Source organism: Leuresthes tenuis, unplaced genomic scaffold, assembly GCF_036924035.1.
Source record: "Leuresthes tenuis unplaced genomic scaffold, fLeuTen1.0.hap1 SCAF_1, whole genome shotgun sequence".
Lineage (NCBI taxonomy): Eukaryota > Metazoa > Chordata > Actinopteri > Atheriniformes > Atherinopsidae > Leuresthes > Leuresthes tenuis.
In genome coordinates, this window is record NW_027325355.1 from 40992569 (window position 1) to 41018876 (window position 26308).

The 26308-nt window shown below is 46.1% G+C and overlaps 6 non-coding genes and 60 pseudogenes across 6 annotated transcripts; all 66 read right to left on the bottom strand.

The window, feature by feature from the left end:
- Nucleotides 1-59: 59 nt before the first annotated feature.
- LOC140298788 (5S ribosomal RNA) lies at nt 60-178 on the bottom strand (annotated as a pseudogene).
- A 269-nt stretch (nt 179-447) lies between these two features.
- LOC140291270 (5S ribosomal RNA) lies at nt 448-565 on the bottom strand (annotated as a pseudogene).
- Nucleotides 566-834: 269 nt separating this feature from the next.
- Nucleotides 835-953, bottom strand: LOC140296925 (5S ribosomal RNA; annotated as a pseudogene).
- A 657-nt stretch (nt 954-1610) lies between these two features.
- On the bottom strand, nt 1611-1729 carry LOC140285536 (5S ribosomal RNA; annotated as a pseudogene).
- Nucleotides 1730-2001: 272 nt separating this feature from the next.
- LOC140272434 (5S ribosomal RNA) lies at nt 2002-2120 on the bottom strand (annotated as a pseudogene).
- Nucleotides 2121-2392: 272 nt separating this feature from the next.
- Nucleotides 2393-2511, bottom strand: LOC140299335 (5S ribosomal RNA; annotated as a pseudogene).
- Nucleotides 2512-2780: 269 nt separating this feature from the next.
- LOC140273739 (5S ribosomal RNA) lies at nt 2781-2899 on the bottom strand (annotated as a pseudogene).
- A 269-nt stretch (nt 2900-3168) lies between these two features.
- Nucleotides 3169-3287, bottom strand: LOC140293419 (5S ribosomal RNA). Its single transcript, XR_011912670.1, has one exon. It is a non-coding gene; the product is annotated as a 5S ribosomal RNA (ribosomal RNA).
- A 269-nt stretch (nt 3288-3556) lies between these two features.
- LOC140293128 (5S ribosomal RNA) lies at nt 3557-3675 on the bottom strand (annotated as a pseudogene).
- A 269-nt stretch (nt 3676-3944) lies between these two features.
- LOC140307470 (5S ribosomal RNA) lies at nt 3945-4063 on the bottom strand (annotated as a pseudogene).
- A 269-nt stretch (nt 4064-4332) lies between these two features.
- On the bottom strand, nt 4333-4451 carry LOC140289137 (5S ribosomal RNA; annotated as a pseudogene).
- A 269-nt stretch (nt 4452-4720) lies between these two features.
- Nucleotides 4721-4839, bottom strand: LOC140299515 (5S ribosomal RNA; annotated as a pseudogene).
- Nucleotides 4840-5108: 269 nt separating this feature from the next.
- LOC140282385 (5S ribosomal RNA) lies at nt 5109-5227 on the bottom strand (annotated as a pseudogene).
- A 269-nt stretch (nt 5228-5496) lies between these two features.
- Nucleotides 5497-5615, bottom strand: LOC140293430 (5S ribosomal RNA). Its single transcript, XR_011912671.1, has one exon. It is a non-coding gene; the product is annotated as a 5S ribosomal RNA (ribosomal RNA).
- Nucleotides 5616-5884: 269 nt separating this feature from the next.
- On the bottom strand, nt 5885-6003 carry LOC140272017 (5S ribosomal RNA; annotated as a pseudogene).
- A 269-nt stretch (nt 6004-6272) lies between these two features.
- Nucleotides 6273-6391, bottom strand: LOC140307476 (5S ribosomal RNA; annotated as a pseudogene).
- Nucleotides 6392-6660: 269 nt separating this feature from the next.
- On the bottom strand, nt 6661-6779 carry LOC140296126 (5S ribosomal RNA; annotated as a pseudogene).
- A 269-nt stretch (nt 6780-7048) lies between these two features.
- LOC140311001 (5S ribosomal RNA) lies at nt 7049-7167 on the bottom strand (annotated as a pseudogene).
- A 272-nt stretch (nt 7168-7439) lies between these two features.
- Nucleotides 7440-7558, bottom strand: LOC140288946 (5S ribosomal RNA; annotated as a pseudogene).
- Nucleotides 7559-7827: 269 nt separating this feature from the next.
- LOC140288362 (5S ribosomal RNA) lies at nt 7828-7946 on the bottom strand (annotated as a pseudogene).
- A 272-nt stretch (nt 7947-8218) lies between these two features.
- LOC140281995 (5S ribosomal RNA) lies at nt 8219-8337 on the bottom strand (annotated as a pseudogene).
- Nucleotides 8338-8606: 269 nt separating this feature from the next.
- On the bottom strand, nt 8607-8725 carry LOC140286398 (5S ribosomal RNA; annotated as a pseudogene).
- Nucleotides 8726-8997: 272 nt separating this feature from the next.
- On the bottom strand, nt 8998-9116 carry LOC140276829 (5S ribosomal RNA; annotated as a pseudogene).
- A 269-nt stretch (nt 9117-9385) lies between these two features.
- On the bottom strand, nt 9386-9504 carry LOC140290887 (5S ribosomal RNA; annotated as a pseudogene).
- Nucleotides 9505-9776: 272 nt separating this feature from the next.
- Nucleotides 9777-9895, bottom strand: LOC140269636 (5S ribosomal RNA; annotated as a pseudogene).
- Nucleotides 9896-10164: 269 nt separating this feature from the next.
- Nucleotides 10165-10288, bottom strand: LOC140289808 (5S ribosomal RNA; annotated as a pseudogene).
- Nucleotides 10289-10557: 269 nt separating this feature from the next.
- Nucleotides 10558-10675, bottom strand: LOC140295768 (5S ribosomal RNA; annotated as a pseudogene).
- A 269-nt stretch (nt 10676-10944) lies between these two features.
- LOC140291306 (5S ribosomal RNA) lies at nt 10945-11062 on the bottom strand (annotated as a pseudogene).
- Nucleotides 11063-11331: 269 nt separating this feature from the next.
- Nucleotides 11332-11450, bottom strand: LOC140294796 (5S ribosomal RNA; annotated as a pseudogene).
- A 269-nt stretch (nt 11451-11719) lies between these two features.
- Nucleotides 11720-11838, bottom strand: LOC140299397 (5S ribosomal RNA; annotated as a pseudogene).
- A 269-nt stretch (nt 11839-12107) lies between these two features.
- On the bottom strand, nt 12108-12226 carry LOC140289399 (5S ribosomal RNA; annotated as a pseudogene).
- Nucleotides 12227-12495: 269 nt separating this feature from the next.
- On the bottom strand, nt 12496-12614 carry LOC140296210 (5S ribosomal RNA; annotated as a pseudogene).
- A 269-nt stretch (nt 12615-12883) lies between these two features.
- On the bottom strand, nt 12884-13002 carry LOC140296485 (5S ribosomal RNA; annotated as a pseudogene).
- Nucleotides 13003-13274: 272 nt separating this feature from the next.
- LOC140282572 (5S ribosomal RNA) lies at nt 13275-13393 on the bottom strand (annotated as a pseudogene).
- Nucleotides 13394-13662: 269 nt separating this feature from the next.
- LOC140294475 (5S ribosomal RNA) lies at nt 13663-13781 on the bottom strand (annotated as a pseudogene).
- A 269-nt stretch (nt 13782-14050) lies between these two features.
- On the bottom strand, nt 14051-14169 carry LOC140298606 (5S ribosomal RNA). Its single transcript, XR_011914237.1, has one exon. It is a non-coding gene; the product is annotated as a 5S ribosomal RNA (ribosomal RNA).
- Nucleotides 14170-14438: 269 nt separating this feature from the next.
- On the bottom strand, nt 14439-14557 carry LOC140281696 (5S ribosomal RNA; annotated as a pseudogene).
- Nucleotides 14558-14826: 269 nt separating this feature from the next.
- On the bottom strand, nt 14827-14945 carry LOC140301058 (5S ribosomal RNA; annotated as a pseudogene).
- A 269-nt stretch (nt 14946-15214) lies between these two features.
- LOC140272024 (5S ribosomal RNA) lies at nt 15215-15333 on the bottom strand (annotated as a pseudogene).
- Nucleotides 15334-15602: 269 nt separating this feature from the next.
- Nucleotides 15603-15721, bottom strand: LOC140307481 (5S ribosomal RNA; annotated as a pseudogene).
- Nucleotides 15722-15990: 269 nt separating this feature from the next.
- On the bottom strand, nt 15991-16109 carry LOC140289138 (5S ribosomal RNA; annotated as a pseudogene).
- A 269-nt stretch (nt 16110-16378) lies between these two features.
- Nucleotides 16379-16497, bottom strand: LOC140298352 (5S ribosomal RNA). The gene has a single exon (XR_011914008.1). It is a non-coding gene; the product is annotated as a 5S ribosomal RNA (ribosomal RNA).
- Nucleotides 16498-16766: 269 nt separating this feature from the next.
- LOC140282391 (5S ribosomal RNA) lies at nt 16767-16885 on the bottom strand (annotated as a pseudogene).
- A 269-nt stretch (nt 16886-17154) lies between these two features.
- Nucleotides 17155-17273, bottom strand: LOC140299817 (5S ribosomal RNA; annotated as a pseudogene).
- A 269-nt stretch (nt 17274-17542) lies between these two features.
- On the bottom strand, nt 17543-17661 carry LOC140272030 (5S ribosomal RNA; annotated as a pseudogene).
- A 269-nt stretch (nt 17662-17930) lies between these two features.
- LOC140298799 (5S ribosomal RNA) lies at nt 17931-18049 on the bottom strand (annotated as a pseudogene).
- Nucleotides 18050-18318: 269 nt separating this feature from the next.
- LOC140291271 (5S ribosomal RNA) lies at nt 18319-18436 on the bottom strand (annotated as a pseudogene).
- Nucleotides 18437-18705: 269 nt separating this feature from the next.
- On the bottom strand, nt 18706-18824 carry LOC140296926 (5S ribosomal RNA; annotated as a pseudogene).
- Nucleotides 18825-19481: 657 nt separating this feature from the next.
- LOC140285547 (5S ribosomal RNA) lies at nt 19482-19600 on the bottom strand (annotated as a pseudogene).
- A 272-nt stretch (nt 19601-19872) lies between these two features.
- LOC140272439 (5S ribosomal RNA) lies at nt 19873-19991 on the bottom strand (annotated as a pseudogene).
- Nucleotides 19992-20263: 272 nt separating this feature from the next.
- LOC140299336 (5S ribosomal RNA) lies at nt 20264-20382 on the bottom strand (annotated as a pseudogene).
- Nucleotides 20383-20651: 269 nt separating this feature from the next.
- Nucleotides 20652-20770, bottom strand: LOC140273745 (5S ribosomal RNA; annotated as a pseudogene).
- A 269-nt stretch (nt 20771-21039) lies between these two features.
- LOC140292909 (5S ribosomal RNA) lies at nt 21040-21158 on the bottom strand. Its single transcript, XR_011912620.1, has one exon. It is a non-coding gene; the product is annotated as a 5S ribosomal RNA (ribosomal RNA).
- Nucleotides 21159-21427: 269 nt separating this feature from the next.
- LOC140273752 (5S ribosomal RNA) lies at nt 21428-21546 on the bottom strand (annotated as a pseudogene).
- Nucleotides 21547-21815: 269 nt separating this feature from the next.
- Nucleotides 21816-21934, bottom strand: LOC140296691 (5S ribosomal RNA; annotated as a pseudogene).
- Nucleotides 21935-22203: 269 nt separating this feature from the next.
- Nucleotides 22204-22322, bottom strand: LOC140293129 (5S ribosomal RNA; annotated as a pseudogene).
- Nucleotides 22323-22591: 269 nt separating this feature from the next.
- On the bottom strand, nt 22592-22710 carry LOC140307485 (5S ribosomal RNA; annotated as a pseudogene).
- Nucleotides 22711-22979: 269 nt separating this feature from the next.
- On the bottom strand, nt 22980-23098 carry LOC140289139 (5S ribosomal RNA; annotated as a pseudogene).
- A 269-nt stretch (nt 23099-23367) lies between these two features.
- On the bottom strand, nt 23368-23486 carry LOC140299516 (5S ribosomal RNA; annotated as a pseudogene).
- A 269-nt stretch (nt 23487-23755) lies between these two features.
- Nucleotides 23756-23874, bottom strand: LOC140282396 (5S ribosomal RNA; annotated as a pseudogene).
- A 269-nt stretch (nt 23875-24143) lies between these two features.
- Nucleotides 24144-24262, bottom strand: LOC140293442 (5S ribosomal RNA). The gene has a single exon (XR_011912672.1). It is a non-coding gene; the product is annotated as a 5S ribosomal RNA (ribosomal RNA).
- Nucleotides 24263-24531: 269 nt separating this feature from the next.
- Nucleotides 24532-24650, bottom strand: LOC140272033 (5S ribosomal RNA; annotated as a pseudogene).
- A 269-nt stretch (nt 24651-24919) lies between these two features.
- Nucleotides 24920-25038, bottom strand: LOC140300949 (5S ribosomal RNA; annotated as a pseudogene).
- A 269-nt stretch (nt 25039-25307) lies between these two features.
- On the bottom strand, nt 25308-25426 carry LOC140296128 (5S ribosomal RNA; annotated as a pseudogene).
- Nucleotides 25427-25695: 269 nt separating this feature from the next.
- Nucleotides 25696-25814, bottom strand: LOC140311012 (5S ribosomal RNA; annotated as a pseudogene).
- Nucleotides 25815-26086: 272 nt separating this feature from the next.
- On the bottom strand, nt 26087-26205 carry LOC140288947 (5S ribosomal RNA; annotated as a pseudogene).
- Nucleotides 26206-26308: the final 103 nt, after the last annotated feature.

Sequence of the window (26308 nt, forward strand, 5' to 3'; positions counted from 1 at the left end):
GTCACAGGGCGATCAGACCTTGCAACAAAATACATGCAGGTGGTAGAGAGAAGAGAAAAAGCTTACAGCACCTGGTTTTCCCAAGGGGTCTCCCATTCAAGTACTAACCAGGCCCAACCCTGCTTGGGTTCCGAGATCAGTCGAGGTCGGGCATATTCAGGGTGGTGTGGCCGTAAGTAACAATGTCTGTGACAAATGTGCATTATATAGGTACTGGAATAATACAGTTCCTCTATGCAACCAGATAATTGCCGAGAAAGGCTGATGTGTAGCGGGTAAATCATCTTCTCTGATGTGATCATTCTCTGCAACTGAAACTGAGACTCTCAGATCACTTTGTGTCTGCCAACAAAGCAGCAGCAGCTGAAGATGACCAACTTCCTCATGTGTCACAGGGTGATCAGACGTTGCAACAAAAGACATTCAGGTGGTCCAGAGAAGAGATAAAGCTTACAGCACCTGGTATTCCCAAGCAGTCTCCCACCCAAGTACTAACCAGGCCGACCGTGCTTGGCTTCCGAGATCAGACGAGGTCGGGCATGTTCAGGGTGGTGTGGCCGTAAGTAATAATCTCTGTGACAAATGTGCATTATATAGGTACTGGAATCATACGGTTCCTCTATGTAACCAGATAATTGCCAAGAAAGGCTGATGTGTAGTGGGCACATATTCTTCCTCGATGTGATTATTCTCTGCAGCTGAAACTGAGACTCTCAGATCACTTTGTGTCTGCCAACAAAGCAGCAGCAGCTGAAGATGACCAACTTCCTCATGTGTCACAGGGTGATCAGACGTTGCAACAAAAGACATGCAGGTTGTAGAGAGAAGAGAAAAAGCTTACAGCAAATGGTATTTTCAAGCGGTCTCCCACCCAAGTACTAACCAGGCCCAACCCTGCTTGGGTTCCGAGATCAGTCGAGGTCAGGTATATTCAGGGTGGTGTGGTCGTAAGTAACAATGTCTGTGACAAATGTGCATTATATAGGTACTGGAATAATACAGTTCCTCTATGTAACCAGATAATTGCAGAGAAAGGCTAACTTGTTGTGGGCACATCTTCTTCCTTGATGTGATTATTCTCTGCAGCTGAAACTGAGACTCTCAGATCACTTCGTGTCTGCTAACAAAGCAGCAGCAGCTGAAGATGACCAACTTCCTCATGTGTCACAGGGCGATCAGACATTGCAACAAAAGACATGTAGGTGGTAGAGAGAAGAGAAAAAGCTTACAGCACCTGGTATTCCCAAGCGGTGTCCCATCAAAGTACTAACCAGAACCATCCCTCCTTGGCTTCCGAGATCAGACAAGGTCAGACATATTCAGGGTGGTTTGTCCGTAAGTAACAATCTCCGTGACAAATGTGCATTATATAGGCAATGGAATCATACACTTCCTCTATGTAACCAGATAATTGCCGAGAAAGGCTGATATGTAGTGGGCACATCTTCTTCCCTGACGTGATAATTCTCTCCAGCTGAAAATGAGACTCTCAGATCACTTTGTGTCTGCCAACAAAGCAGCAGCAGCTGAAGATGACCAACTTCCTCATGTGTCACAGGGTGATCAGACGTTGCAACAAAAGACATGCAGGTGGTAGAGAGAAGAGAAAAAGCTTACAGCACCTGGTATTCCCAAGCAGTCTCCCATCCAAGTACTAACCAGGCCCAAACCTGCTTGACTACCAAGATCAGACAAGGTCGGGCTTATTCAGGGTGGTGTGGCCGTAAGCAACAATATCTGTGACAAATGTGCATTATATAGGTACTGGAATCATACACTTCCTCTATGTAACCAGATAATTGCCGAGAAAGGCTGACTTGTAGTGGGCACATCTTCTTCCCTGATGTGATTATTCTCTGCAGCTGAAATTGAGACTCTCAGATCACTTCGTGTCTGCTAACAAAGAAGCAGCAGCAGCTGCAGATGACCAACTTCCTCATGTGTCACAGGAGGATCAGACGTTGCCACAAAAGACATGAAGGTGGCTGAGAGTAGAGAAGAAGCTTACAGCACCTGGTATTCCCAAGTGGTCTCCCATCCAAGTACTAACCAGGCCCAATCCTGCTTGGCTTCCAAGATCATACGAGGTCAGGCATGTTCCGGGTGGTGTGGCCGTAAGCAGCAATATCTGTGACAAATGTGCATTATATAGGTACTGGAATCATACACTTCCTCTATGTAACCAGATAATTGCCGAGAAAGGCTGACTTGTAGTGGGCACATCTTCTTCCCTGATGTGATTATTCTCTGCAGCTGAAATTGAGACTCTCAGATCACTTCGTGTCTGCCAACAAAGAAGCAGCAGCAGCTGAAGATGACCAACTTCCTCATGTGTCACAGGAGGATCAGACGTTGCCACAAAAGACATGAAGGTGGTAGAGAGTAAAAAAGAAGCTTACAGCACCTGGTATTCCCAAGTGGCCCCCCATCCAAGTACTAACCAGGCCCAACCCTGCTTGGCTTCCGAGATCAGACGAGGTCAGGCATGTTCCGGGTGGTGTGGCCGTAAGCAGCAACGTCTCTGACAAATGTGCATTATATAGGTACTGGAATCATACGGTTCCTCTATGCAACCAGATAATTGCCGAGAAAGGCTGATGTGTAGCGGGTAAATCATCTTCTCTGATGTGATCATTCTCTGCAACTGAAACTGAGACTCTCAGATCACTTCATGTCTGCCAACAAAGCAGCAGCAGCTGAAGATGACCAACTTCCTCATGTGTCACAGGGCGATCAGACGTTGCAACAAAAGACATGCAGGTGGTAGAGAGAAGAGAAAAAGCTTACAGCACCTGGTATTCCCAAGCGGTCTCTCATCAAAGTACTAACCAGGCCCAACCCTCCTTGGCTTCTGAGATCAAACGAGGTCAGACATATTCAGGGTGGTTTGGCCGTAAGCAACAATCTCTGTGACAAATGTGCATTATATAGGCAATGGAATCATATGGTTCCTCTATGTAACAAGATAATTGCCGAAAAAGGCTGATATATAGTGGGCACATCTTGTTCCCTGACGTGATAATTTTCTCCAGCTGAAAATGAGACTCTAAGATCACTTCGTGTCTGCCAACAAAGCAGCAGCAGCTGAAGATGACCAACTTCCTCATGTGTCACAGGGTGATCAGACCTTGCAACAAAAGACATGCAGGTGGTTGAGAGAAGAGAAAAAGCTTACAGCACCTGGTATTCCCAAGCGGTCTCCCATCCAAGTACTAACCAGGCCCAACCCTGCTTGGCTTCCAAGATCAGACGAGGTTGGGCATATTCAGGGTGGTGTGGCCGTAAGTAACAATGTCTGTGACAAATGTGCATTATATAGGTACTGGAATCATACGGTTCCTCTATGCAACCATATAATTGCCAAGAAAGGCTGATATGTAGTGGGCACATCTTGTTCCCTGACGTGATAATTTTCTCCAGCTGAAAATGAGACTTTAAGATCACTTCGTGTCTGCCAACAAAGCAGCAGAAAATGAAGATGACCAACTTCCTCATGTGTCACAGGGTGATCAGACGTTGCAACAAAAGACATGCAGGTGGTTGAGAGAAGAGAAAAAGCTTACAGCACCTGATAATCCCAAGCAGTCTCCCATCCAAGTACTAACCAGGCACAACCCTGCTTGGCTTCCGAGATCAGACGAGGTCGGGCATATTCAAGGTGGTGTGGCGGTAAGCAATAATGTCTGTGAAAAATGTAAATTGTATAGGTACTGGAATCATACGTTTCCTCTATATAACCAGATAATTGCAGAGAAAGAATGATAAATAGTGGGATCATCTTCTTCCCTGACGTGATTATTCTCTCCAGCTGAAAATGAGACTCTCAGATCACTTCGTGTCTGCCAACAAAGCAGCAGCAGCTGAAGATGACCAACTTCCTCATGTGTCACAGGGCGATCAGACCTTGCAACAAAATACATGCAGGTGGTAGAGAGAAGAGAAAAAGCTTACAGCACCTGGCATTCCCAAGGGGTCTCCCATTCAAGTACTAACCAGGCCCAACCCTGCTTGGGTTCCGAGATCAGTCGAGGTCGGGCATATTCAGGGTGGTGTGGCCGTAAGTAACAATGTCTGTGAAAAATGTGCATTATATAGGTACTGGAATAATATAGTTCCTCTATGTAACCAGATAATTGCAGAGAAAGGCTAACTTGTTGTGGGCACATCTTCTTCCTTGATGTGATTATTCTCTGCAGCTGAAACTGAGACTCTCAGATCACTTCGTGTCTGCTAACAAAGCAGCAGCAGCTGAAGATGACCAACTTCCTCATGTGTCACAGGGCGATCAGACATTGCAACAAAAGACATGTAGGTGGTAGAGAGAAGAGAAAAAGCTTACAGCACCTGGTATTCCCAAGCGGTGTCCCATCAAAGTACTAACCAGAACCAGCCCTCCTTGGCTTCCGAGATCAGACGAGGTCGGGCTTATTCAGGGTGGTGTGGCCGTAAGCAACAATATCTGTGACAAATGTGCATTATATAGGTACTGGAATCATACACTTCCTCTATGTAACCAGATAATTGCCGAGAAAGGCTGACTTGTAGTGGGCACATCTTCTTCCCTGATGTGATTATTCTCTGCAGCTGAAATTGAGACTCTCAGATCACTTCGTGTCTGCCAACAAAGCAGCAGCAGCTGAAGATGACCAACTTCCTCATGTGTCACAGGGTGATCAGACGTTGCAACAAAAGACATGCAGGTGGTAGGGAGAAGAGAAAAAGCTTACAGCACCTGGTATTCCCAAGCAGTCTCCCATCCAAGTACTAACCAGGCCCAACCCTGCTTGGCTTCCGAGATCAGACGAGGTCAGGCATGTTCCGGGTGGTGTGGCCGTAAGCAGCAACGTCTCTGACAAATGTGCATTATATAGGTACTGGAATCATACGGTTCCTCTATGCAACCAGATAATTGCCGAGAAAGGCTGATGTGTAGCGGGTAAATCATCTTCTCTGATGTGATCATTCTCTGCAACTGAAACTGACACTCTCAGATCACTTCATGTCTGCCAACAAAGCAGCAGCAGCTGAAGATGACCAACTTCCTCATGTGTCACAGGGCGATCAGACGTTGCATCAAAAGACATGCAGATGGTAGAGAGAAGAGAAAAAGCTTACAACACCTGGTATTCCCAAGCGGTCTCTCATCAAAGTACTAACCAGGCCCAACCCTCCTTGGCTTCTGAGATCAGACGAGGTCAGACATATTCAGGGTGGTTTGGCCGTAAGCAACAATCTCTGTGACAAATGTGCATTATATAGGCAATGGAATCATATGGTTCCTCTATGTAACAAGATAATTGCCGAAAAAGGCTGATATATAGTGGGCACATCTTGTTCCCTGACGTGATAATTTTTTCCAGCTGAAACTGAGACTCTCAGATCACTTCGTGTCTGCCAACAAAGCAGCAGCAGCTGAAGATGACCAACTTCCTCATGTGTCACAGGGTGATCAGACGTTGCAACAAAAGACATGCAGGTGGTTGAGAGAAGAGAAAAAGCTTACAGCACCTGGTATTCCCAAGCGGTCTCCCATCCAAGTACTAACCAGGCCCAACCCTGCTTGGCTTCCAAGATCAGACGAGGTTGGGCATATTCAGGGTGGTGTGGCCGTAAGTAACAATGTCTGTGACAAATGTGCATTATATAGGTACTGGAATCATACGGTTCCTCTATGCAACCATATAATTGCCAAGAAAGGCTGATATGTAGTGGGCACATCTTGTTCCCTGACGTGATAATTTTCTCCAGCTGAAAATGAGACTTTAAGATCACTTCGTGTCTGCCAACAAAGCAGCAGAAAATGAAGATGACCAACTTCCTCATGTGTCACAGGGTGATCAGACGTTGCAACAAAAGACATGCAGGTGGTTGAGAGAAGAGAAAAAGCTTACAGCACCTGATAATCCCAAGCGGTCTCCCATCCAAGTACTAACCAGGCACAACCCTGCTTGGCTTTCGAGATCAGACGAGGTCGGGCATATTCAGGGTGGTGTGGCCGTAAGCAACAATGTCTCTGACAAATGTAAATTGTATAGGTACTGGAATCATACGTTTCCTCTATATAACCAGATAATTGCAGAGAAAGGCTGATAAATAGTGGACACATCTTCTTCCCTGACGTGATTATTATCTCCAGCTGAAAATGAGACTCTCAGATCACTTCGTGTCTGCCAACAAAGCAGCAGCAGCTGAAGATGACCAACTTCCTCATGTGTCACAGGGCGATCAGACCTTGCAACAAAATACATGCAGGTGGTAGAGAGAAGAGAAAAAGCTTACAGCACCTGGCATTCCCAAGGGGTCTCCCATTCAAGTACTAACCAGGCCCAACCCTGCTTGGGTTCCGAGATCAGTCGAGGTCGGGCATATTCAGGGTGGTGTGGCCGTAAGTAACAATGTCTGTGACAAATGTGCATTATATAGGTACTGGAATCATACGGTTCCTCTATGTAACCAGATAATTGCCAAGAAAGGCTGATGTGTAGTGGGCACATATTCTTCCCTGATGTGATTATTCTCTGCAGCTGAAACTGAGACTCTCAGATCACTTTGTGTCTGCCAACAAAGCAGCAGCAGCTGAAGATGACCAACTTCCTCATGTGTCACAGGGTGATCAGACGTTGCAACAAAAGACATGCAGGTTGTAGAGAGAAGAGAAAAAGCTTACAGCAAATGGTATTTTCAAGCGGTCTCCCACCCAAGTACTAACCAGGCCCAACCCTGCTTGGGTTCCGAGATCAGTCGAGGTCAGGTATATTCAGGGTGGTGTGGCCGTAAGTAACAATGTCTGTGAAAAATGTGCATTATATAGGTACTGGAATAATACAGTTCCTCTATGTAACCAGATAATTGCAGAGAAAGGCTAACTTGTTGTGGGCACATCTTCTTCCTTGATGTGATTATTCTCTGCAGCTGAAACTGAGACTCTCAGATCACTTCGTGTCTGCTAACAAAGCAGCAGCAGCTGAAGATGACCAACTTCCTCATGTGTCACAGGGCGATCAGACATTGCAACAAAAGACATGTAGGTGGTAGAGAGAAGAGAAAAAGCTTACAGCACCTGGTATTCCCAAGCAGTCTCCCATCCAAGTACTAACCAGGCCCAAACCTGCTTGACTACCAAGATCAGACGAGGTCGGGCTTATTCAGGGTGGTGTGGCCGTAAGCAACAATATCTGTGACAAATGTGCATTATATAGGTACTGGAATCATACACTTCCTCTATGTAACCAGATAATTGCCGAGAAAGGCTGACTTGTAGTGGGCACATCTTCTTCCCTGATGTGATTATTCTCTGCAGCTGAAATTGAGACTCTCAGATCACTTCGTGTCTGCTAACAAAGAAGCAGCAGCAGCTGCAGATGACCAACTTCCTCATGTGTCACAGGAGGATCAGACGTTGCCACAAAAGACATGAAGGTGGCTGAGAGTAGAGAAGAAGCTTACAGCAGCTGGTATTCCCAAGTGGTCTCCCATCCAAGTACTAACCAGGCCCAACCCTGCTTGGCTTCCAAGATCATACGAGGTCAGGCATGTTCCGGGTGGTGTGGCCGTAAGCAGCAATGTCTCTGACAAATGTGCATTATATAGGTACTGGAATCATACGGTTCCTCTATGCAACCAGATAATTGCCGAGAAAGGCTGATGTGTAGCGGGTAAATCATCTTCTCTGATGTGATCATTCTCTGCAACTGAAACTGAGACTCTCAGATCACTTCATGTCTGCCAACAAAGCAGCAGCAGCTGAAGATGACCAACTTCCTCATGTGTCACAGGGTGGTCAGACGTTGCAACAAAAGACATGCAGGTGGTTGAGAGAAGAGAAAAAGCTTACAGCACCTGGTATTCCCAAGCTGTCTCCCATTCAAGTACTAACAAGGCCCAACCCTGCTTGGCTTCCAAGATCAGACGAGCTCGGGCATGTTCAGGGTGGTGTGGCCGTAAGCAACAATGTCTGTGACAAATGTGCATTATATAGGTACTGGAATAATACAGTTCCTCTATGTAACCAGATAATTGCCGAGAAAGGCTGACTTGTAGTGGGCACATCTTCTTCCCTGATGTGATTATTCTCTGCAGCTGAAATTGAGACTCTCAGATCACTTCGTGTCTGCCAACAAAGAAGCAGCAGCAGCTGAAGATGACCAACTTCCTCATGTGTCACAGGAGGATCAGACGTTGCCACAAAAGACATGAAGGTGGTAGAGAGTAGAGAAGAAGCTTACAGCACCTGGTATCCCTAAGTGGTCTCCCATCCAAGTACTAACCAGGCCCAACCCTGCTTGGTTTCCGAGATCAGACAAGGTCAGGCATGTTCCGGGTGGTGTGGCCGTAAGCAGCAATGTCTCTGACAAATGTGCATTATATAGGTACTGGAATCATACGGTTCCTCTATGCAACCAGATAATTGCCGAGAAAGGCTGATGTGTAGCGGGTAAATCATCTTCTCTGATGTGATCATTCTCTGCAACTGAAACTGAGACTCTCAGATCACTTCATGTCTGCCAACAAAGCAGTAGCAGCTGAAGATGACCAACTTCCTCATGTGTCACAGGGTGATTAGACGTTGCAACAAAAGACATGCAGGTGGTAGAGAGAAGAGAAAAAGCTTACAGCACCTGGTATTCGCAAGCGGTCTCCCATTCAAGAACTAACCAGGCCCAACCCTGCTTGGCTTCCGAGATCAGACGAGGTCGAGCTTATTCAGGGTGGTGTGGCGGTAAGCAACAATATCTGGTACATATGTGTATTATATAGGTACTGGAATCATACACTTCCTCTATGTAACCAGATAATTGCCAAGAAAGGCTGACTCTTAGTGGGCACATCTTCCTCCTTGATGTGATTATTCTCTGGAGCTGAAACTGAGACTCTCAGATCACTTCATGTCTGCAAACAAAGCAGCAGCAGCAGCTGAAGATGACCAACTTCCTCATGTGTCACAGGGCGATCAGACATTGCAACAAAAGACATGCAGGTGGTAGAGAGAAGAGAAAAAGCTTACATCACCTGGTATTCCCAAGCAGTCTCCCATCCAAGTACTAACCAGGCCCAAACCTGCTTGGCTTCCGAGATCAGACGAGATCAGACTTATTCAGGGTGGTGTGGCCGTAAGCAACAATAACTGTGACAAATATGCATTATATAAGTACTGGAATCATACACTTCCTCTATGTAACCAGATAATTGCCGAGAAAGGCTGATATGTAGTGGGCACATCTTGTTCCCTGACGTGATAATTCTCTCTAGCTGAAAATGAGACTCTCAGATCAATTCGTATCTGCCAACAAAGCAGCAGCAGCTGAAGATGACCAACTTCCTCATGTGTCACAGGGTGATCAGACGTTGCAACAAAAGACATGCAGGTGGTTGAGATAAGAGAAAAAGCTTACAGCACCTAGTATTCCCAAGCTGTATACCATCAAAGTACTAACCAGGCCCAACACTGCTTGGCTTCCGAGATCAGACGAGGTCGGGCATATTCAGGGTGGTGTGGCCGTAAGCGACAATGTCTTTGACAAATGTGCATTATATAGGTAATGGAATCATACGGTTCCTCTATGTAACCAGATAATTGCCGAGAAAGGCTGACTTGTAGTGGGCAAATCTTCTTCCCTCATGTGATCATTCTCTGCAGCTGAAACTGAGACTCTCAGATCACTTCGTGTCTGCCAACAAAGCAGCAGCAGCTGCTGAAGATGACCAACTTCCTCATGTGTCACAGGGTGATCAGACGTTGCAACAAAAGACATGCAGGTGGTCGAAAGAAGAGAAAAAGCTTAAAGCACCTGGTATTCCCAAGAGGTCTTCCATCCAAGTACTAACCAGGCCCAACCGTGCTTGGCTTCCGAGATCAGACGAGGTCGGGCATGTTCAACGTGGTGTGGCCGTAAGCAACAATGTCACTGACAAATGTGCATCATATAGGTACTGGAATCATACGGTTCCTCTATGCAACTAGATAATTGCAGAGAAAGGCTGATGTGTAGTTGGCATATCATCTTCTCTGATGTGATCATTCTCTGCAGCTGAAACTGAGACTCTCAGATCACTTCGTGTCTGCCAACAAAGCAGCAGCAGCTGAAGATGACCAACTTCCTCATGTGTCACAGGGTGATCAGATGTTGCAACAAAAGACATGCAGGTGGTAGAGAGAAGAGAAAAAGCTTACAGCACCTGGTATTCCCAAGCAGTCTCCCACCCAAGTACTAACCAGGCACAATCCTGCTTGGCTTCCGAGATCAGACGAGGTCGGGCATATTATATTCAGGGTGGTGTGGCCGTAAGCGACAATCTCTGTGACAAATGTGCATTATATAGGTACTGGAATCATACGGTTCCTCTATGTAACCAGATAATTGCAGAGAAAGGCTTATGTGTAGTGGGCACATCTTCTTCCCTGACGTGATTATTCTCTGCAGCTGAAACTGAGACTCTCAGATCACTTCGTGTCTCCCAACAAAGCAGCAGAAGCTGAAGATGACCAACTTCCTCATGTGTCACAGGGTGATCAGACGTTGCAACAAAAGACATTCAGGTGGTCCAGAGAAGAGATAAAGCTTACAGCACCTGGTATTCCCAAGCAGTCTCCCACCCAAGTACTAACCGGGCCAACCGTGCTAGTCTTCCGAGATCAGACGAGGTCGGGCATGTTCAGGGTGGTGTGGCCGTAAGTAATAATCTCTGTGACAAATGTGCATTATATAGGTACTGGAATCATACGGTTCCTCTATGTAACCAGATAATTGCCAAGAAAGGCTGATGTGTAGTGGGCACATATTCTTCCCTGATGTGATTATTCTCTGCAGCTGAAACTGAGACTCTCAGATCACTTTGTGTCTGCCAACAAAGCAGCAGCAGCTGAAGATGACCAACTTCCTCATGTGTCACAGGGTGATCAGACGTTGCAACAAAAGACATTCAGGTGGTCCAGAGAAGAGATAAAGCTTACAGCACCTGGTATTCCCAAGCAGTCTCCCATCCAAGTACTAACCAGGCCAACCGTGCTTGGCTTCCGAGATCAGACGAGGTCGGCCATGTTCAGGGTGGTGTGGCCGTAAGCAACAATGTCTCTGACAAATGTGCATTATATAGGTACTGGAATCATACGGTTCCTCTATGCAACCAGTTAATTTCCGAGAAAGGCTGATGTGTACTGGGCACATCTTCTTCCCTGACGTGATTATTCTCTGCAGCTGAAACTGAGACTCTCAGATCACTTTGTGTCTGCCAACAAAGCAGCAGCAGCTGAAGATGACCAACTTCCTCATGTGTCACAGGGTGATCAGACGTTGCAACAAAAGACATGCAGGTGGTAGAGAGAAGAGAAAAAGCTTACAGCACCTGGTATTCCCAGACAGTCTAACATCCAAATACTAACCAGGCCCAAACCTGCTTGGCTTCTGAGATCAGACGAGGTCGGGCATATTCAGGGTGGTGTGGCCGTAAGCAACCATAACTGTGACAAATGTGCATTATATAGGTACTGGAATCATACAGTTCCTCTATGTAACCAGATAATTGCCGTGAAAAGCTGATAAGTAGTGGGCACATCTTCTTCCCTGACGTGATTATTCTCTCGAGCTGAAACTGAGACTCTCAGATCACTTTGTGTCTGCCAACAAAGCAGCAGAAGCTGAAGATGACCAACTTCCTCATGTGTCACAGGGTGATCAGACATTGCAACAAAAGACATGCAGGTGGTAGAGAGAAGAGAAAAAGCTTACAGCTCCTGGTATTCCCAAGCGGTCTCCCATTTAAGTACTAACCAGGCCCAACCCTCCTTGACTACCGAGATCAGACGAGGTCGGGCGTGTTCAGGGTGGTGTGGCCGTAAGCAACAATGTCTGTGACAAATGTGCATTATATAGGTACTGGAATCATACGGTTCCTCTATGTAACCAGATAATTGCCGAGAAAGGCAGACTTGTAGTGGGCAAATCTTCTTCCCTCATGTGATCATTCTCTGCAGCTGAAACTGAGACTCTCAGATCACTTCGTGTCTGCCAACAAAGCAGCAGCAGCTGAAAATGACCACCTTTCTAATGTGTCACAGGGTGATCAGACGTTGCAACAAAAGACATGCAGGTGGTCGAGAGAAGAGAAAAAGCTTAGAGCACCTGGTATTCCCAAGAGGTCTTCCATCCAAGTACTAACCACGCCCAACCCTCCTTGGCTTCCGAGATCAGACGAGGTCGGGCATGTTCAGGGTGGTGTGGCCGTAAGCAACAATGTCTCTGACAAATGTGCATTATATAGGTACTGGAATCATACGGTTCCTCTATGCAACCAGATCATTTCCGAGAAAGGCTGATGTGTAGTGGGCACATCTTCTTCCCTGACGTGATTATTCTCTGCAGCTGAAACTGAGACTCTCAGATCACTTCGTGTCTGCCAACAAAGCAGCAGTAGCTGAAGATGACCAACTTCCTCATGTGTATCAGGGTGATCAGACGTTGCAACAAAAGACATGCAAGTGGTAGAGAGAAGAGAAAAAGCTTACAGCACCTGGTATTCCCAGAGAGTCTACCATCCAAGTACTAACCAGGCCAAAACCTGCTTGGCTTCCGAGATCAGACGTGGTCAGGCAATTTCAGGGTGGTGTGGCCGTAATTAACCATAACTGTGACAAATGTGCATTATATAGGTACTGGAATCATACACTTTCTCTATGTAACCAGATAATTGCCGAGAAAAGCTGATAAGTAGTGGGCACATCTTCTTCCCTGACGTGATTATTCTCTCGAGCTGAAACTGAGACTCTCAGATCACTTCGTGTCTGCCAACAAAGCAGCAGAAGCTGAAGATGACCAACTTCCTCATGTGTCACAGGGTGATCAGACGTTGCAACAAAAGACATGCAGGTTGTAGAGAGAAGAGAAAAAGCTTACAGCACCTCGTATTCCCAAGAGGTCTTCCATCCAAGTACAAACCAGGCCCAACTGTGCTTGGCTTCCGAGATCAGACTAGGTCGGGCATGTTCAGGGTTGTGTGGCCGTAAGCAACAATGTCTCTGACAAATGTGCATTATATAGGTACTGGAATCATACGGTTCCTCTATGCACCCAGATAATTGCAGAGAAAGAATGATGTGTAGCGGGCATATCATCTTCTCTGATGTGATCATTCTCTGCAACTGAAATTGACACTCTCAGATCACTTCGTGTCTGCCAACAAAGACGCAGCAGCAGCTGAAGATGACCAACTTCCTCATGTGTCACAGGAGGATCAGACGTTGCCACAAAAGACATGAAGGTGGTAGAGAGTAGAGAAGAAGCTTACAGCACCTGGCATTCCCAAGGGGTCTCCCATTCAAGTACTAACCAGGCCCAACCCTGCTTGGGTTCCGAGATCAGTCGAGGTCGGGCATATTGAGGGTGGTGTGGCCGTAAGTAACAATGTCTGTGAAAAATGTGCATTATATAGGTACTGGAATAATATAGTTCCTCTATGTAACCAGATAATTGCAGAGAAAGGCTAACTTGTTGTGGGCACATCTTCTTCCTTGATGTGATTATTCTCTGCAGCTGAAACTGAGAGTCTCAGATCACTTCGTGTCTGCTAACAAAGCAGCAGCAGCTGAAGATGACCAACTTCCTCATGTGTCACAGGGCGATCAGACATTGCAACAAAAGACATGTAGGTGGTAGAGAGAAGAGAAAAAGCTTACAGCACCTGGTATTCCCAAGCGGTGTCCCATCAAAGTACTAACCAGAACCAGCCCTCCTTGGCTTCCGAGATCAGACGAGGTCGGGCTTATTCAGGGTGGTGTGAACGTAAGCAACAATATCTGTGACAAATGTGCATTATATAGGTACTGGAATCATACACTTCCTCTATGTAACCAGATAATTGCCGAGAAAGGCTGACTTGTAGTGGGCACATCTTCTTCCCTGATGTGATTATTCTCTGCAGCTGAAATTGAGACTCTCAGATCACTTCGTGTCTGCCAACAAAGCAGCAGCAGCTGAAGATGACCAACTTCCTCATGTGTCACAGGGTGATCAGACGTTGCAACAAAAGACATGCAGGTGGTAGAGAGAAGAGAAAAAGCTTACAGCACCTGGTATTCCCAAGCAGTCTCCCATCCAAGTACTAACCAGGCCCAACCCTGCTTGACTTCCGAGATCAGACGAGGTCAGGCATGTTCCGGGTGGTGTGGCCGTAAGCAGCAACGTCTCTGACAAATGTGCATTATATAGGTACTGGAATCATACGGTTCCTCTATGCAACCAGATAATTGCCGAGAAAGGCTGATGTGTAGCGGGTAAATCATCTTCTCTGATGTGATCATTCTCTGCAACTGAAACTGACACTCTCAGATCACTTCATGTCTGCCAACAAAGCAGCAGCAGCTGAAGATGACCAACTTCCTCATGTGTCACAGGGCGATCAGACGTTGCAACAAAAGACATGCAGATGGTAGAGAGAAGAGAAAAAGCTTACAACACCTGGTATTCCCAAGCGGTCTCTCATCAAAGTACTAACCAGGCCCAACCCTCCTTGGCTTCTGAGATCAGACGAGGTCAGACATATTCAGGGTGGTGTGGCCGTAAGCAACAATGTCTGTGAAAAATGTAAATTGTATAGGTACTGGAATCATACGTTTCCTCTATATAACCAGATAATTGCAGAGAAAGAATGATAAATAGTGGGCACATCTTCTTCCCTGACGTGATTATTCTCTCCAGCTGAAAATGAGACTCTCAGATCACTTCGTGTCTGCCAACAAAGCAGCAGCAGCTGAAGATGACCAACTTCCTCATGTGTCACAGGGTGATCAGACGTTGCAACAAAAGACATGAAGGTGGTTGAGAGAAGAGAAAAAGCTTACAGCACCTGGTATTCCCAAGCTGTCTCCCATCCAAGTACTAACCAGGCCCAACCCTGCTTGGCTTCCAAGATCAGACGAGGTTGGGCATATTCAGGGTGGTGTGGCCGTAAGTAACAATGTCTGTGACAAATGTGCATTATATAGGTACTGGAATCATACGGTTCCTCTATGCAACCATATAATTGCCAAGAAAGGCTGATATGTAGTGGGCACATCTTGTTCCCTGACGTGATAATTTTCTCCAGCTGAAAATGAGACTTTAAGATCACTTCGTGTCTGCCAACAAAGCAGCAGAAAATGAAGATGACCAACTTCCTCATGTGTCACAGGGTGATCAGACGTTGCAACAAAAGACATGCAGGTGGTTGAGAGAAGAGAAAAAGCTTACAGCACCTGATAATCCCAAGCGGTCTCCCATCCAAGTACTAACCAGGCACAACCCTGCTTGGCTTTCGAGATCAGACGAGGTCGGGCATATTCAGGGTGGTGTGGCCGTAAGCAACAATGTCTGTGAAAAATGTAAATTGTATAGGTACTGGAATCATACGTTTCCTCTATATAACCAGATAATTGCAGAGAAAGAATGATAAATAGTGGGCACATCTTCTTCCCATACGTGATTATTCTCTCCAGCTGAAAATGAGACTCTCAGATCACTTCGTGTCTGCCAACAAAGCAGCAGCAGCTGAAGATGACCAACTTCCTCATGTGTCACAGGGCGATCAGACCTTGCAACAAAATACATGCAGGTGGTAGAGAGAAGAGAAAAAGCTTACAGCACCTGGCATTCCCAAGGGGTCTCCCATTCAAGTACTAACCAGGCCCAACCCTGCTTGGGTTCCGAGATCAGTCGAGGTCGGGCATATTCAGGGTGGTGTGGCCGTAAGTAACAATGTCTGTGAAAAATGTGCATTATATAGGTACTGGAATAATATAGTTCCTCTATGTAACCAGATAATTGCAGAGAAAGGCTAACTTGTTGTGGGCACATCTTCTTCCTTGATGTGATTATTCTCTGCAGCTGAAACTGAGACTCTCAGATCACTTCGTGTCTGCTAACAAAGCAGCAGCAGCTGAAGATGACCAACTTCCTCATGTGTCACAGGGCGATCAGACATTGCAACAAAAGACATGTAGGTGGTAGAGAGAAGAGAAAAAGCTTACAGCACCTGGTATTCCCAAGCGGTGTCCCATCAAAGTACTAACCAGAACCAGCCCTCCTTGGCTTCCGAGATCAGACGAGGTCGGGCTTATTCAGGGTGGTGTGGCCGTAAGCAACAATATCTGTGACAAATGTGCATTATATAGGTACTGGAATCATACACTTCCTCTATGTAACCAGATAATTGCCGAGAAAGGCTGACTTGTAGTGGGCACATCTTCTTCCCTGATGTGATTATTCTCTGCAGCTGAAATTGAGACTCTCAGATCACTTCGTGTCTGCCAACAAAGCAGCAGCAGCTGAAGATGACCAACTTCCTCATGTGTCACAGGGTGATCAGACGTTGCAACAAAAGACATGCAGGTGGTAGAGAGAAGAGAAAAAGCTTACAGCACCTGGTATTCCCAAGCAGTCTCCCATCCAAGTACTAACCAGGCCCAACCCTGCTTGGCTTCTGAGATCAGACGAGGTCAGGCATGTTCCGGGTGGTGTGGCCGTAAGCAGCAACGTCTCTGACAAATGTGCATTATATAGGTACTGGAATCATACGGTTCCTCTATGCAACCAGATAATTGCCGAGAAAGGCTGATGTGTAGCGGGTAAATCATCTTCTCTGATGTGATCATTCTCTGCAACTGAAACTGACACTCTCAGATCACTTCATGTCTGCCAACAAAGCAGCAGCAGCTGAAGATGACCAACTTCCTCATGTGTCACAGGGCGATCAGACGTTGCAACAAAAGACATGCAGATGGTAGAGAGAAGAGAAAAAGCTTACAACACCTGGTATTCCCAAGCGGTCTCTCATCAAAGTACTAACCAGGCCCAACCCTCCTTGGCTTCTGAGATCAGACGAGGTCAGACATATTCAGGGTGGTTTGGCCGTAAGCAACAATCTCTGTGACAAATGTGCATTATATAGGCAATGGAATCATATGGTTCCTCTATGTAACAAGATAATTGCCGAAAAAGGCTGATATATAGTGGGCACATCTTGTTCCCTGACGTGATAATTTTTTCCAGCTGAAACTGAGACTCTCAGATCACTTCGTGTCTGCCAACAAAGCAGCAGCAGCTGAAGATGACCAACTTCCTCATGTGTCACAGGGTGATCAGACGTTGCAACAAAAGACATGCAGGTGGTTGAGAGAAGAGAAAAAGCTTACAGCACCTGGTATTCCCAAGCGGTCTCCCATCCAAGTACTAACCAGGCCCAACCCCGCTTGGCTTCCAAGATCAGACAAGGTTGGGCATATTCAGGGTGGTGTGGCCGTAAGTAACAATGTCTGTGACAAATGTGCATTATATAGGTACTGGAATCATACGGTTCCTCTATGCAACCATATAATTGCCAAGAAAGGCTGATATGTAGTGGGCACATCTTGTTCCCTGACGTGATAATTTTCTCCAGCTGAAAATGAGACTTTAAGATCACTTCGTGTCTGCCAACAAAGCAGCAGAAAATGAAGATGACCAACTTCCTCATGTGTCACAGGGTGATCAGACGTTGCAACAAAAGACATGCAGGTGGTTGAGAGAAGAGAAAAAGCTTACAGCACCTGATAATCCCAAGCGGTCTCCCATCCAAGTACTAACCAGGCACAACCCTGCTTGGCTTTCGAGATCAGACGAGGTCGGGCATATTCAGGGTGGTGTGGCCGTAAGCAACAATGTCTCTGACAAATGTAAATTGTATAGGTACTGGAATCATACGTTTCCTCTATATAACCAGATAATTGCAGAGAAAGGCTGATAAATAGTGGACACATCTTCTTCCCTGACGTGATTATTATCTCCAGCTGAAAATGAGACTCTCAGATCACTTCGTGTCTGCCAACAAAGCAGCAGCAGCTGAAGATGACCAACTTCCTCATGTGTCACAGGGCGATCAGACCTTGCAACAAAATACATGCAGGTGGTAGAGAGAAGAGAAAAAGCTTACAGCACCTGGTTTTCCCAAGGGGTCTCCCATTCAAGTACTAACCAGGCCCAACCCTGCTTGGGTTCCGAGATCAGTCGAGGTCGGGCATATTCAGGGTGGTGTGGCCGTAAGTAACAATGTCTGTGACAAATGTGCATTATATAGGTACTGGAATAATACAGTTCCTCTATGCAACCAGATAATTGCCGAGAAAGGCTGATGTGTAGCGGGTAAATCATCTTCTCTGATGTGATCATTCTCTGCAACTGAAACTGAGACTCTCAGATCACTTTGTGTCTGCCAACAAAGCAGCAGCAGCTGAAGATGACCAACTTCCTCATGTGTCACAGGGTGATCAGACGTTGCAACAAAAGACATTCAGGTGGTCCAGAGAAGAGATAAAGCTTACAGCACCTGGTATTCCCAAGCAGTCTCCCACCCAAGTACTAACCAGGCCGACCGTGCTTGGCTTCCGAGATCAGACGAGGTCGGGCATGTTCAGGGTGGTGTGGCCGTAAGTAATAATCTCTGTGACAAATGTGCATTATATAGGTACTGGAATCATACGGTTCCTCTATGTAACCAGATAATTGCCAAGAAAGGCTGATGTGTAGTGGGCACATATTCTTCCTCGATGTGATTATTCTCTGCAGCTGAAACTGAGACTCTCAGATCACTTTGTGTCTGCCAACAAAGCAGCAGCAGCTGAAGATGACCAACTTCCTCATGTGTCACAGGGTGATCAGACGTTGCAACAAAAGACATGCAGGTTGTAGAGAGAAGAGAAAAAGCTTACAGCAAATGGTATTTTCAAGCGGTCTCCCACCCAAGTACTAACCAGGCCCAACCCTGCTTGGGTTCCGAGATCAGTCGAGGTCAGGTATATTCAGGGTGGTGTGGTCGTAAGTAACAATGTCTGTGACAAATGTGCATTATATAGGTACTGGAATAATACAGTTCCTCTATGTAACCAGATAATTGCAGAGAAAGGCTAACTTGTTGTGGGCACATCTTCTTCCTTGATGTGATTATTCTCTGCAGCTGAAACTGAGACTCTCAGATCACTTCGTGTCTGCTAACAAAGCAGCAGCAGCTGAAGATGACCAACTTCCTCATGTGTCACAGGGCGATCAGACATTGCAACAAAAGACATGTAGGTGGTAGAGAGAAGAGAAAAAGCTTACAGCACCTGGTATTCCCAAGCGGTGTCCCATCAAAGTACTAACCAGAACCATCCCTCCTTGGCTTCCGAGATCAGACAAGGTCAGACATATTCAGGGTGGTTTGTCCGTAAGTAACAATCTCCGTGACAAATGTGCATTATATAGGCAATGGAATCATACACTTCCTCTATGTAACCAGATAATTGCCGAGAAAGGCTGATATGTAGTGGGCACATCTTCTTCCCTGACGTGATAATTCTCTCCAGCTGAAAATGAGACTCTCAGATCACTTTGTGTCTGCCAACAAAGCAGCAGCAGCTGAAGATGACCAACTTCCTCATGTGTCACAGGGTGATCAGACGTTGCAACAAAAGACATGCAGGTGGTAGAGAGAAGAGAAAAAGCTTACAGCACCTGGTATTCCCAAGCAGTCTCCCATCCAAGTACTAACCAGGCCCAAACCTGCTTGACTACCAAGATCAGACAAGGTCGGGCTTATTCAGGGTGGTGTGGCCGTAAGCAACAATATCTGTGACAAATGTGCATTATATAGGTACTGGAATCATACACTTCCTCTATGTAACCAGATAATTGCCGAGAAAGGCTGACTTGTAGTGGGCACATCTTCTTCCCTGATGTGATTATTCTCTGCAGCTGAAATTGAGACTCTCAGATCACTTCGTGTCTGCTAACAAAGAAGCAGCAGCAGCTGCAGATGACCAACTTCCTCATGTGTCACAGGAGGATCAGACGTTGCCACAAAAGACATGAAGGTGGCTGAGAGTAGAGAAGAAGCTTACAGCACCTGGTATTCCCAAGTGGTCTCCCATCCAAGTACTAACCAGGCCCAATCCTGCTTGGCTTCCAAGATCATACGAGGTCAGGCATGTTCCGGGTGGTGTGGCCGTAAGCAGCAATATCTGTGACAAATGTGCATTATATAGGTACTGGAATCATACACTTCCTCTATGTAACCAGATAATTGCCGAGAAAGGCTGACTTGTAGTGGGCACATCTTCTTCCCTGATGTGATTATTCTCTGCAGCTGAAATTGAGACTCTCAGATCACTTCGTGTCTGCCAACAAAGAAGCAGCAGCAGCTGAAGATGACCAACTTCCTCATGTGTCACAGGAGGATCAGACGTTGCCACAAAAGACATGAAGGTGGTAGAGAGTAAAAAAGAAGCTTACAGCACCTGGTATTCCCAAGTGGCCCCCCATCCAAGTACTAACCAGGCCCAACCCTGCTTGGCTTCCGAGATCAGACGAGGTCAGGCATGTTCCGGGTGGTGTGGCCGTAAGCAGCAACGTCTCTGACAAATGTGCATTATATAGGTACTGGAATCATACGGTTCCTCTATGCAACCAGATAATTGCCGAGAAAGGCTGATGTGTAGCGGGTAAATCATCTTCTCTGATGTGATCATTCTCTGCAACTGAAACTGAGACTCTCAGATCACTTCATGTCTGCCAACAAAGCAGCAGCAGCTGAAGATGACCAACTTCCTCATGTGTCACAGGGCGATCAGACGTTGCAACAAAAGACATGCAGGTGGTAGAGAGAAGAGAAAAAGCTTACAGCACCTGGTATTCCCAAGCGGTCTCTCATCAAAGTACTAACCAGGCCCAACCCTCCTTGGCTTCTGAGATCAAACGAGGTCAGACATATTCAGGGTGGTTTGGCCGTAAGCAACAATCTCTGTGACAAATGTGCATTATATAGGCAATGGAATCATATGGTTCCTCTATGTAACAAGATAATTGCCGAAAAAGGCTGATATATAGTGGGCACATCTTGTTCCCTGACGTGATAATTTTCTCCAGCTGAAAATGAGACTCTAAGATCACTTCGTGTCTGCCAACAAAGCAGCAGCAGCTGAAGATGACCAACTTCCTCATGTGTCACAGGGTGATCAGACCTTGCAACAAAAGACATGCAGGTGGTTGAGAGAAGAGAAAAAGCTTACAGCACCTGGTATTCCCAAGCGGTCTCCCATCCAAGTACTAACCAGGCCCAACCCTGCTTGGCTTCCAAGATCAGACGAGGTCGGGCATATTCAGGGTGGTGTGGCCGTAAACAACCATGTCTGTGACAAATGTAAATTGTATAGGTACAGGAATCATACGGTTCCTCTATATAACCAGATAATTGCCAAGAAAGGCTGACTTGTAGTGAGCACATCTTCTTCCCTGACGTGATCATTCTCTTCAGCTGAAACTGAGACTCTCAGATCACTTCATGTCTGCCAACAAAGCAGCAGCAGCTGAAGATGACCAACTTCCTCATGTGTCACAGGGCGATCAGACGTTGCAACAAAAGACATGCAGGTGGTAGAGAGAAGAGAAAAAGCTTACAGCACCTGGTATTCCCAAGCGGTCTCTCATCAAAGTACTAACCAGGCCCAACCCTCCTTGGCTTCTGAGATCAAACGAGGTCAGACATATTCAGGGTGGTTTGGCCGTAAGCAACAATCTCTGTGACAAATGTGCATTATATAGGCAATGGAATCATATGGTTCCTCTATGTAACAAGATAATTGCCGAAAAAGGCTGATATATAGTGGGCACATCTTGTTCCCTGACGTGATAATTTTCTCCAGCTGAAAATGAGACTCTAAGATCACTTCGTGTCTGCCAACAAAGCAGCAGCAGCTGAAGATGACCAACTTCCTCATGTGTCACAGGGTGATCAGACCTTGCAACAAAAGACATGCAGGTTGTAGAGAGAAGAGAAAACGCTTACAGCACCTGGTATTCCCAAGCAGTCTACCATCCAAGTACTAACCAGGCTCAAACGTGCTTGGCTTCCGAGATCAGACGAGGTTGGGCATATTCAGGGTGGTGTGGCCGTAAGTAACAATGTCTGTGACAAATGTGCATTATATAGGTACTGGAATCATACGGTTCCTCTATGCAACCATATAATTGCCAAGAAAGGCTGATATGTAGTGGGCACATCTTGTTCCCTGACGTGATAATTTTCTCCAGCTGAAAATGAGACTTTAAGATCACTTCGTGTCTGCCAACAAAGCAGCAGAAAATGAAGATGACCAACTTCCTCATGTGTCACAGGGTGATCAGACGTTGCAACAAAAGACATGCAGGTGGTTGAGAGAAGAGAAAAAGCTTACAGCACCTGATAATCCCAAGCAGTCTCCCATCCAAGTACTAACCAGGCACAACCCTGCTTGGCTTCCGAGATCAGACGAGGTCGGGCATATTCAAGGTGGTGTGGCGGTAAGCAATAATGTCTGTGAAAAATGTAAATTGTATAGGTACTGGAATCATACGTTTCCTCTATATAACCAGATAATTGCAGAGAAAGAATGATAAATAGTGGGATCATCTTCTTCCCTGACGTGATTATTCTCTCCAGCTGAAAATGAGACTCTCAGATCACTTCGTGTCTGCCAACAAAGCAGCAGCAGCTGAAGATGACCAACTTCCTCATGTGTCACAGGGCGATCAGACCTTGCAACAAAATACATGCAGGTGGTAGAGAGAAGAGAAAAAGCTTACAGCACCTGGCATTCCCAAGGGGTCTCCCATTCAAGTACTAACCAGGCCCAACCCTGCTTGGGTTCCGAGATCAGTCGAGGTCGGGCATATTCAGGGTGGTGTGGCCGTAAGTAACAATGTCTGTGAAAAATGTGCATTATATAGGTACTGGAATAATATAGTTCCTCTATGTAACCAGATAATTGCAGAGAAAGGCTAACTTGTTGTGGGCACATCTTCTTCCTTGATGTGATTATTCTCTGCAGCTGAAACTGAGACTCTCAGATCACTTCGTGTCTGCTAACAAAGCAGCAGCAGCTGAAGATGACCAACTTCCTCATGTGTCACAGGGCGATCAGACATTGCAACAAAAGACATGTAGGTGGTAGAGAGAAGAGAAAAAGCTTACAGCACCTGGTATTCCCAAGCGGTGTCCCATCAAAGTACTAACCAGAACCAGCCCTCCTTGGCTTCCGAGATCAGACGAGGTCGGGCTTATTCAGGGTGGTGTGGCCGTAAGCAACAATATCTGTGACAAATGTGCATTATATAGGTACTGGAATCATACACTTCCTCTATGTAACCAGATAATTGCCGAGAAAGGCTGACTTGTAGTGGGCACATCTTCTTCCCTGATGTGATTATTCTCTGCAGCTGAAATTGAGACTCTCAGATCACTTCGTGTCTGCCAACAAAGCAGCAGCAGCTGAAGATGACCAACTTCCTCATGTGTCACAGGGTGATCAGACGTTGCAACAAAAGACATGCAGGTGGTAGGGAGAAGAGAAAAAGCTTACAGCACCTGGTATTCCCAAGCAGTCTCCCATCCAAGTACTAACCAGGCCCAACCCTGCTTGGCTTCCGAGATCAGACGAGGTCAGGCATGTTCCGGGTGGTGTGGCCGTAAGCAGCAACGTCTCTGACAAATGTGCATTATATAGGTACTGGAATCATACGGTTCCTCTATGCAACCAGATAATTGCCGAGAAAGGCTGATGTGTAGCGGGTAAATCATCTTCTCTGATGTGATCATTCTCTGCAACTGAAACTGACACTCTCAGATCACTTCATGTCTGCCAACAAAGCAGCAGCAGCTGAAGATGACCAACTTCCTCATGTGTCACAGGGCGATCAGACGTTGCATCAAAAGACATGCAGATGGTAGAGAGAAGAGAAAAAGCTTACAACACCTGGTATTCCCAAGCGGTCTCTCATCAAAGTACTAACCAGGCCCAACCCTCCTTGGCTTCTGAGATCAGACGAGGTCAGACATATTCAGGGTGGTTTGGCCGTAAGCAACAATCTCTGTGACAAATGTGCATTATATAGGCAATGGAATCATATGGTTCCTCTATGTAACAAGATAATTGCCGAAAAAGGCTGATATATAGTGGGCACATCTTGTTCCCTGACGTGATAATTTTTTCCAGCTGAAACTGAGACTCTCAGATCACTTCGTGTCTGCCAACAAAGCAGCAGCAGCTGAAGATGACCAACTTCCTCATGTGTCACAGGGTGATCAGACGTTGCAACAAAAGACATGCAGGTGGTTGAGAGAAGAGAAAAAGCTTACAGCACCTGGTATTCCCAAGCGGTCTCCCATCCAAGTACTAACCAGGCCCAACCCTGCTTGGCTTCCAAGATCAGACGAGGTTGGGCATATTCAGGGTGGTGTGGCCGTAAGTAACAATGTCTGTGACAAATGTGCATTATATAGGTACTGGAATCATACGGTTCCTCTATGCAACCATATAATTGCCAAGAAAGGCTGATATGTAGTGGGCACATCTTGTTCCCTGACGTGATAATTTTCTCCAGCTGAAAATGAGACTTTAAGATCACTTCGTGTCTGCCAACAAAGCAGCAGAAAATGAAGATGACCAACTTCCTCATGTGTCACAGGGTGATCAGACGTTGCAACAAAAGACATGCAGGTGGTTGAGAGAAGAGAAAAAGCTTACAGCACCTGATAATCCCAAGCGGTCTCCCATCCAAGTACTAACCAGGCACAACCCTGCTTGGCTTTCGAGATCAGACGAGGTCGGGCATATTCAGGGTGGTGTGGCCGTAAGCAACAATGTCTCTGACAAATGTAAATTGTATAGGTACTGGAATCATACGTTTCCTCTATATAACCAGATAATTGCAGAGAAAGGCTGATAAATAGTGGACACATCTTCTTCCCTGACGTGATTATTATCTCCAGCTGAAAATGAGACTCTCAGATCACTTCGTGTCTGCCAACAAAGCAGCAGCAGCTGAAGATGACCAACTTCCTCATGTGTCACAGGGCGATCAGACCTTGCAACAAAATACATGCAGGTGGTAGAGAGAAGAGAAAAAGCTTACAGCACCTGGTATTCCCAAGGGGTCTCCCATTCAAGTACTAACCAGGCCCAACCCTGCTTGGGTTCCGAGATCAGTCGAGGTCGGGCATATTCAGGGTGGTGTGGCCGTAAGTAACAATGTCTGTGACAAATGTGCATTATATAGGTACTGGAATCATACGGTTCCTCTATGTAACCAGATAATTGCCAAGAAAGGCTGATGTGTAGTGGGCACATATTCTTCCCTGATGTGATTATTCTCTGCAGCTGAAACTGAGACTCTCAGATCACTTTGTGTCTGCCAACAAAGCAGCAGCAGCTGAAGATGACCAACTTCCTCATGTGTCACAGGGTGATCAGACGTTGCAACAAAAGACATGCAGGTTGTAGAGAGAAGAGAAAAAGCTTACAGCAAATGGTATTTTCAAGCGGTCTCCCACCCAAGTACTAACCAGGCCCAACCCTGCTTGGGTTCCGAGATCAGTCGAGGTCAGGTATATTCAGGGTGGTGTGGCCGTAAGTAACAATGTCTGTGAAAAATGTGCATTATATAGGTACTGGAATAATACAGTTCCTCTATGTAACCAGATAATTGCAGAGAAAGGCTAACTTGTTGTGGGCACATCTTCTTCCTTGATGTGATTATTCTCTGCAGCTGAAACTGAGACTCTCAGATCACTTCGTGTCTGCTAACAAAGCAGCAGCAGCTGAAGATGACCAACTTCCTCATGTGTCACAGGGCGATCAGACATTGCAACAAAAGACATGTAGGTGGTAGAGAGAAGAGAAAAAGCTTACAGCACCTGGTATTCCCAAGCAGTCTCCCATCCAAGTACTAACCAGGCCCAAACCTGCTTGACTACCAAGATCAGACGAGGTCGGGCTTATTCAGGGTGGTGTGGCCGTAAGCAACAATATCTGTGACAAATGTGCATTATATAGGTACTGGAATCATACACTTCCTCTATGTAACCAGATAATTGCCGAGAAAGGCTGACTTGTAGTGGGCACATCTTCTTCCCTGATGTGATTATTCTCTGCAGCTGAAATTGAGACTCTCAGATCACTTCGTGTCTGCTAACAAAGAAGCAGCAGCAGCTGCAGATGACCAACTTCCTCATGTGTCACAGGAGGATCAGACGTTGCCACAAAAGACATGAAGGTGGCTGAGAGTAGAGAAGAAGCTTACAGCAGCTGGTATTCCCAAGTGGTCTCCCATCCAAGTACTAACCAGGCCCAACCCTGCTTGGCTTCCAAGATCATACGAGGTCAGGCATGTTCCGGGTGGTGTGGCCGTAAGCAGCAATGTCTCTGACAAATGTGCATTATATAGGTACTGGAATCATACGGTTCCTCTATGCAACCAGATAATTGCCGAGAAAGGCTGATGTGTAGCGGGTAAAT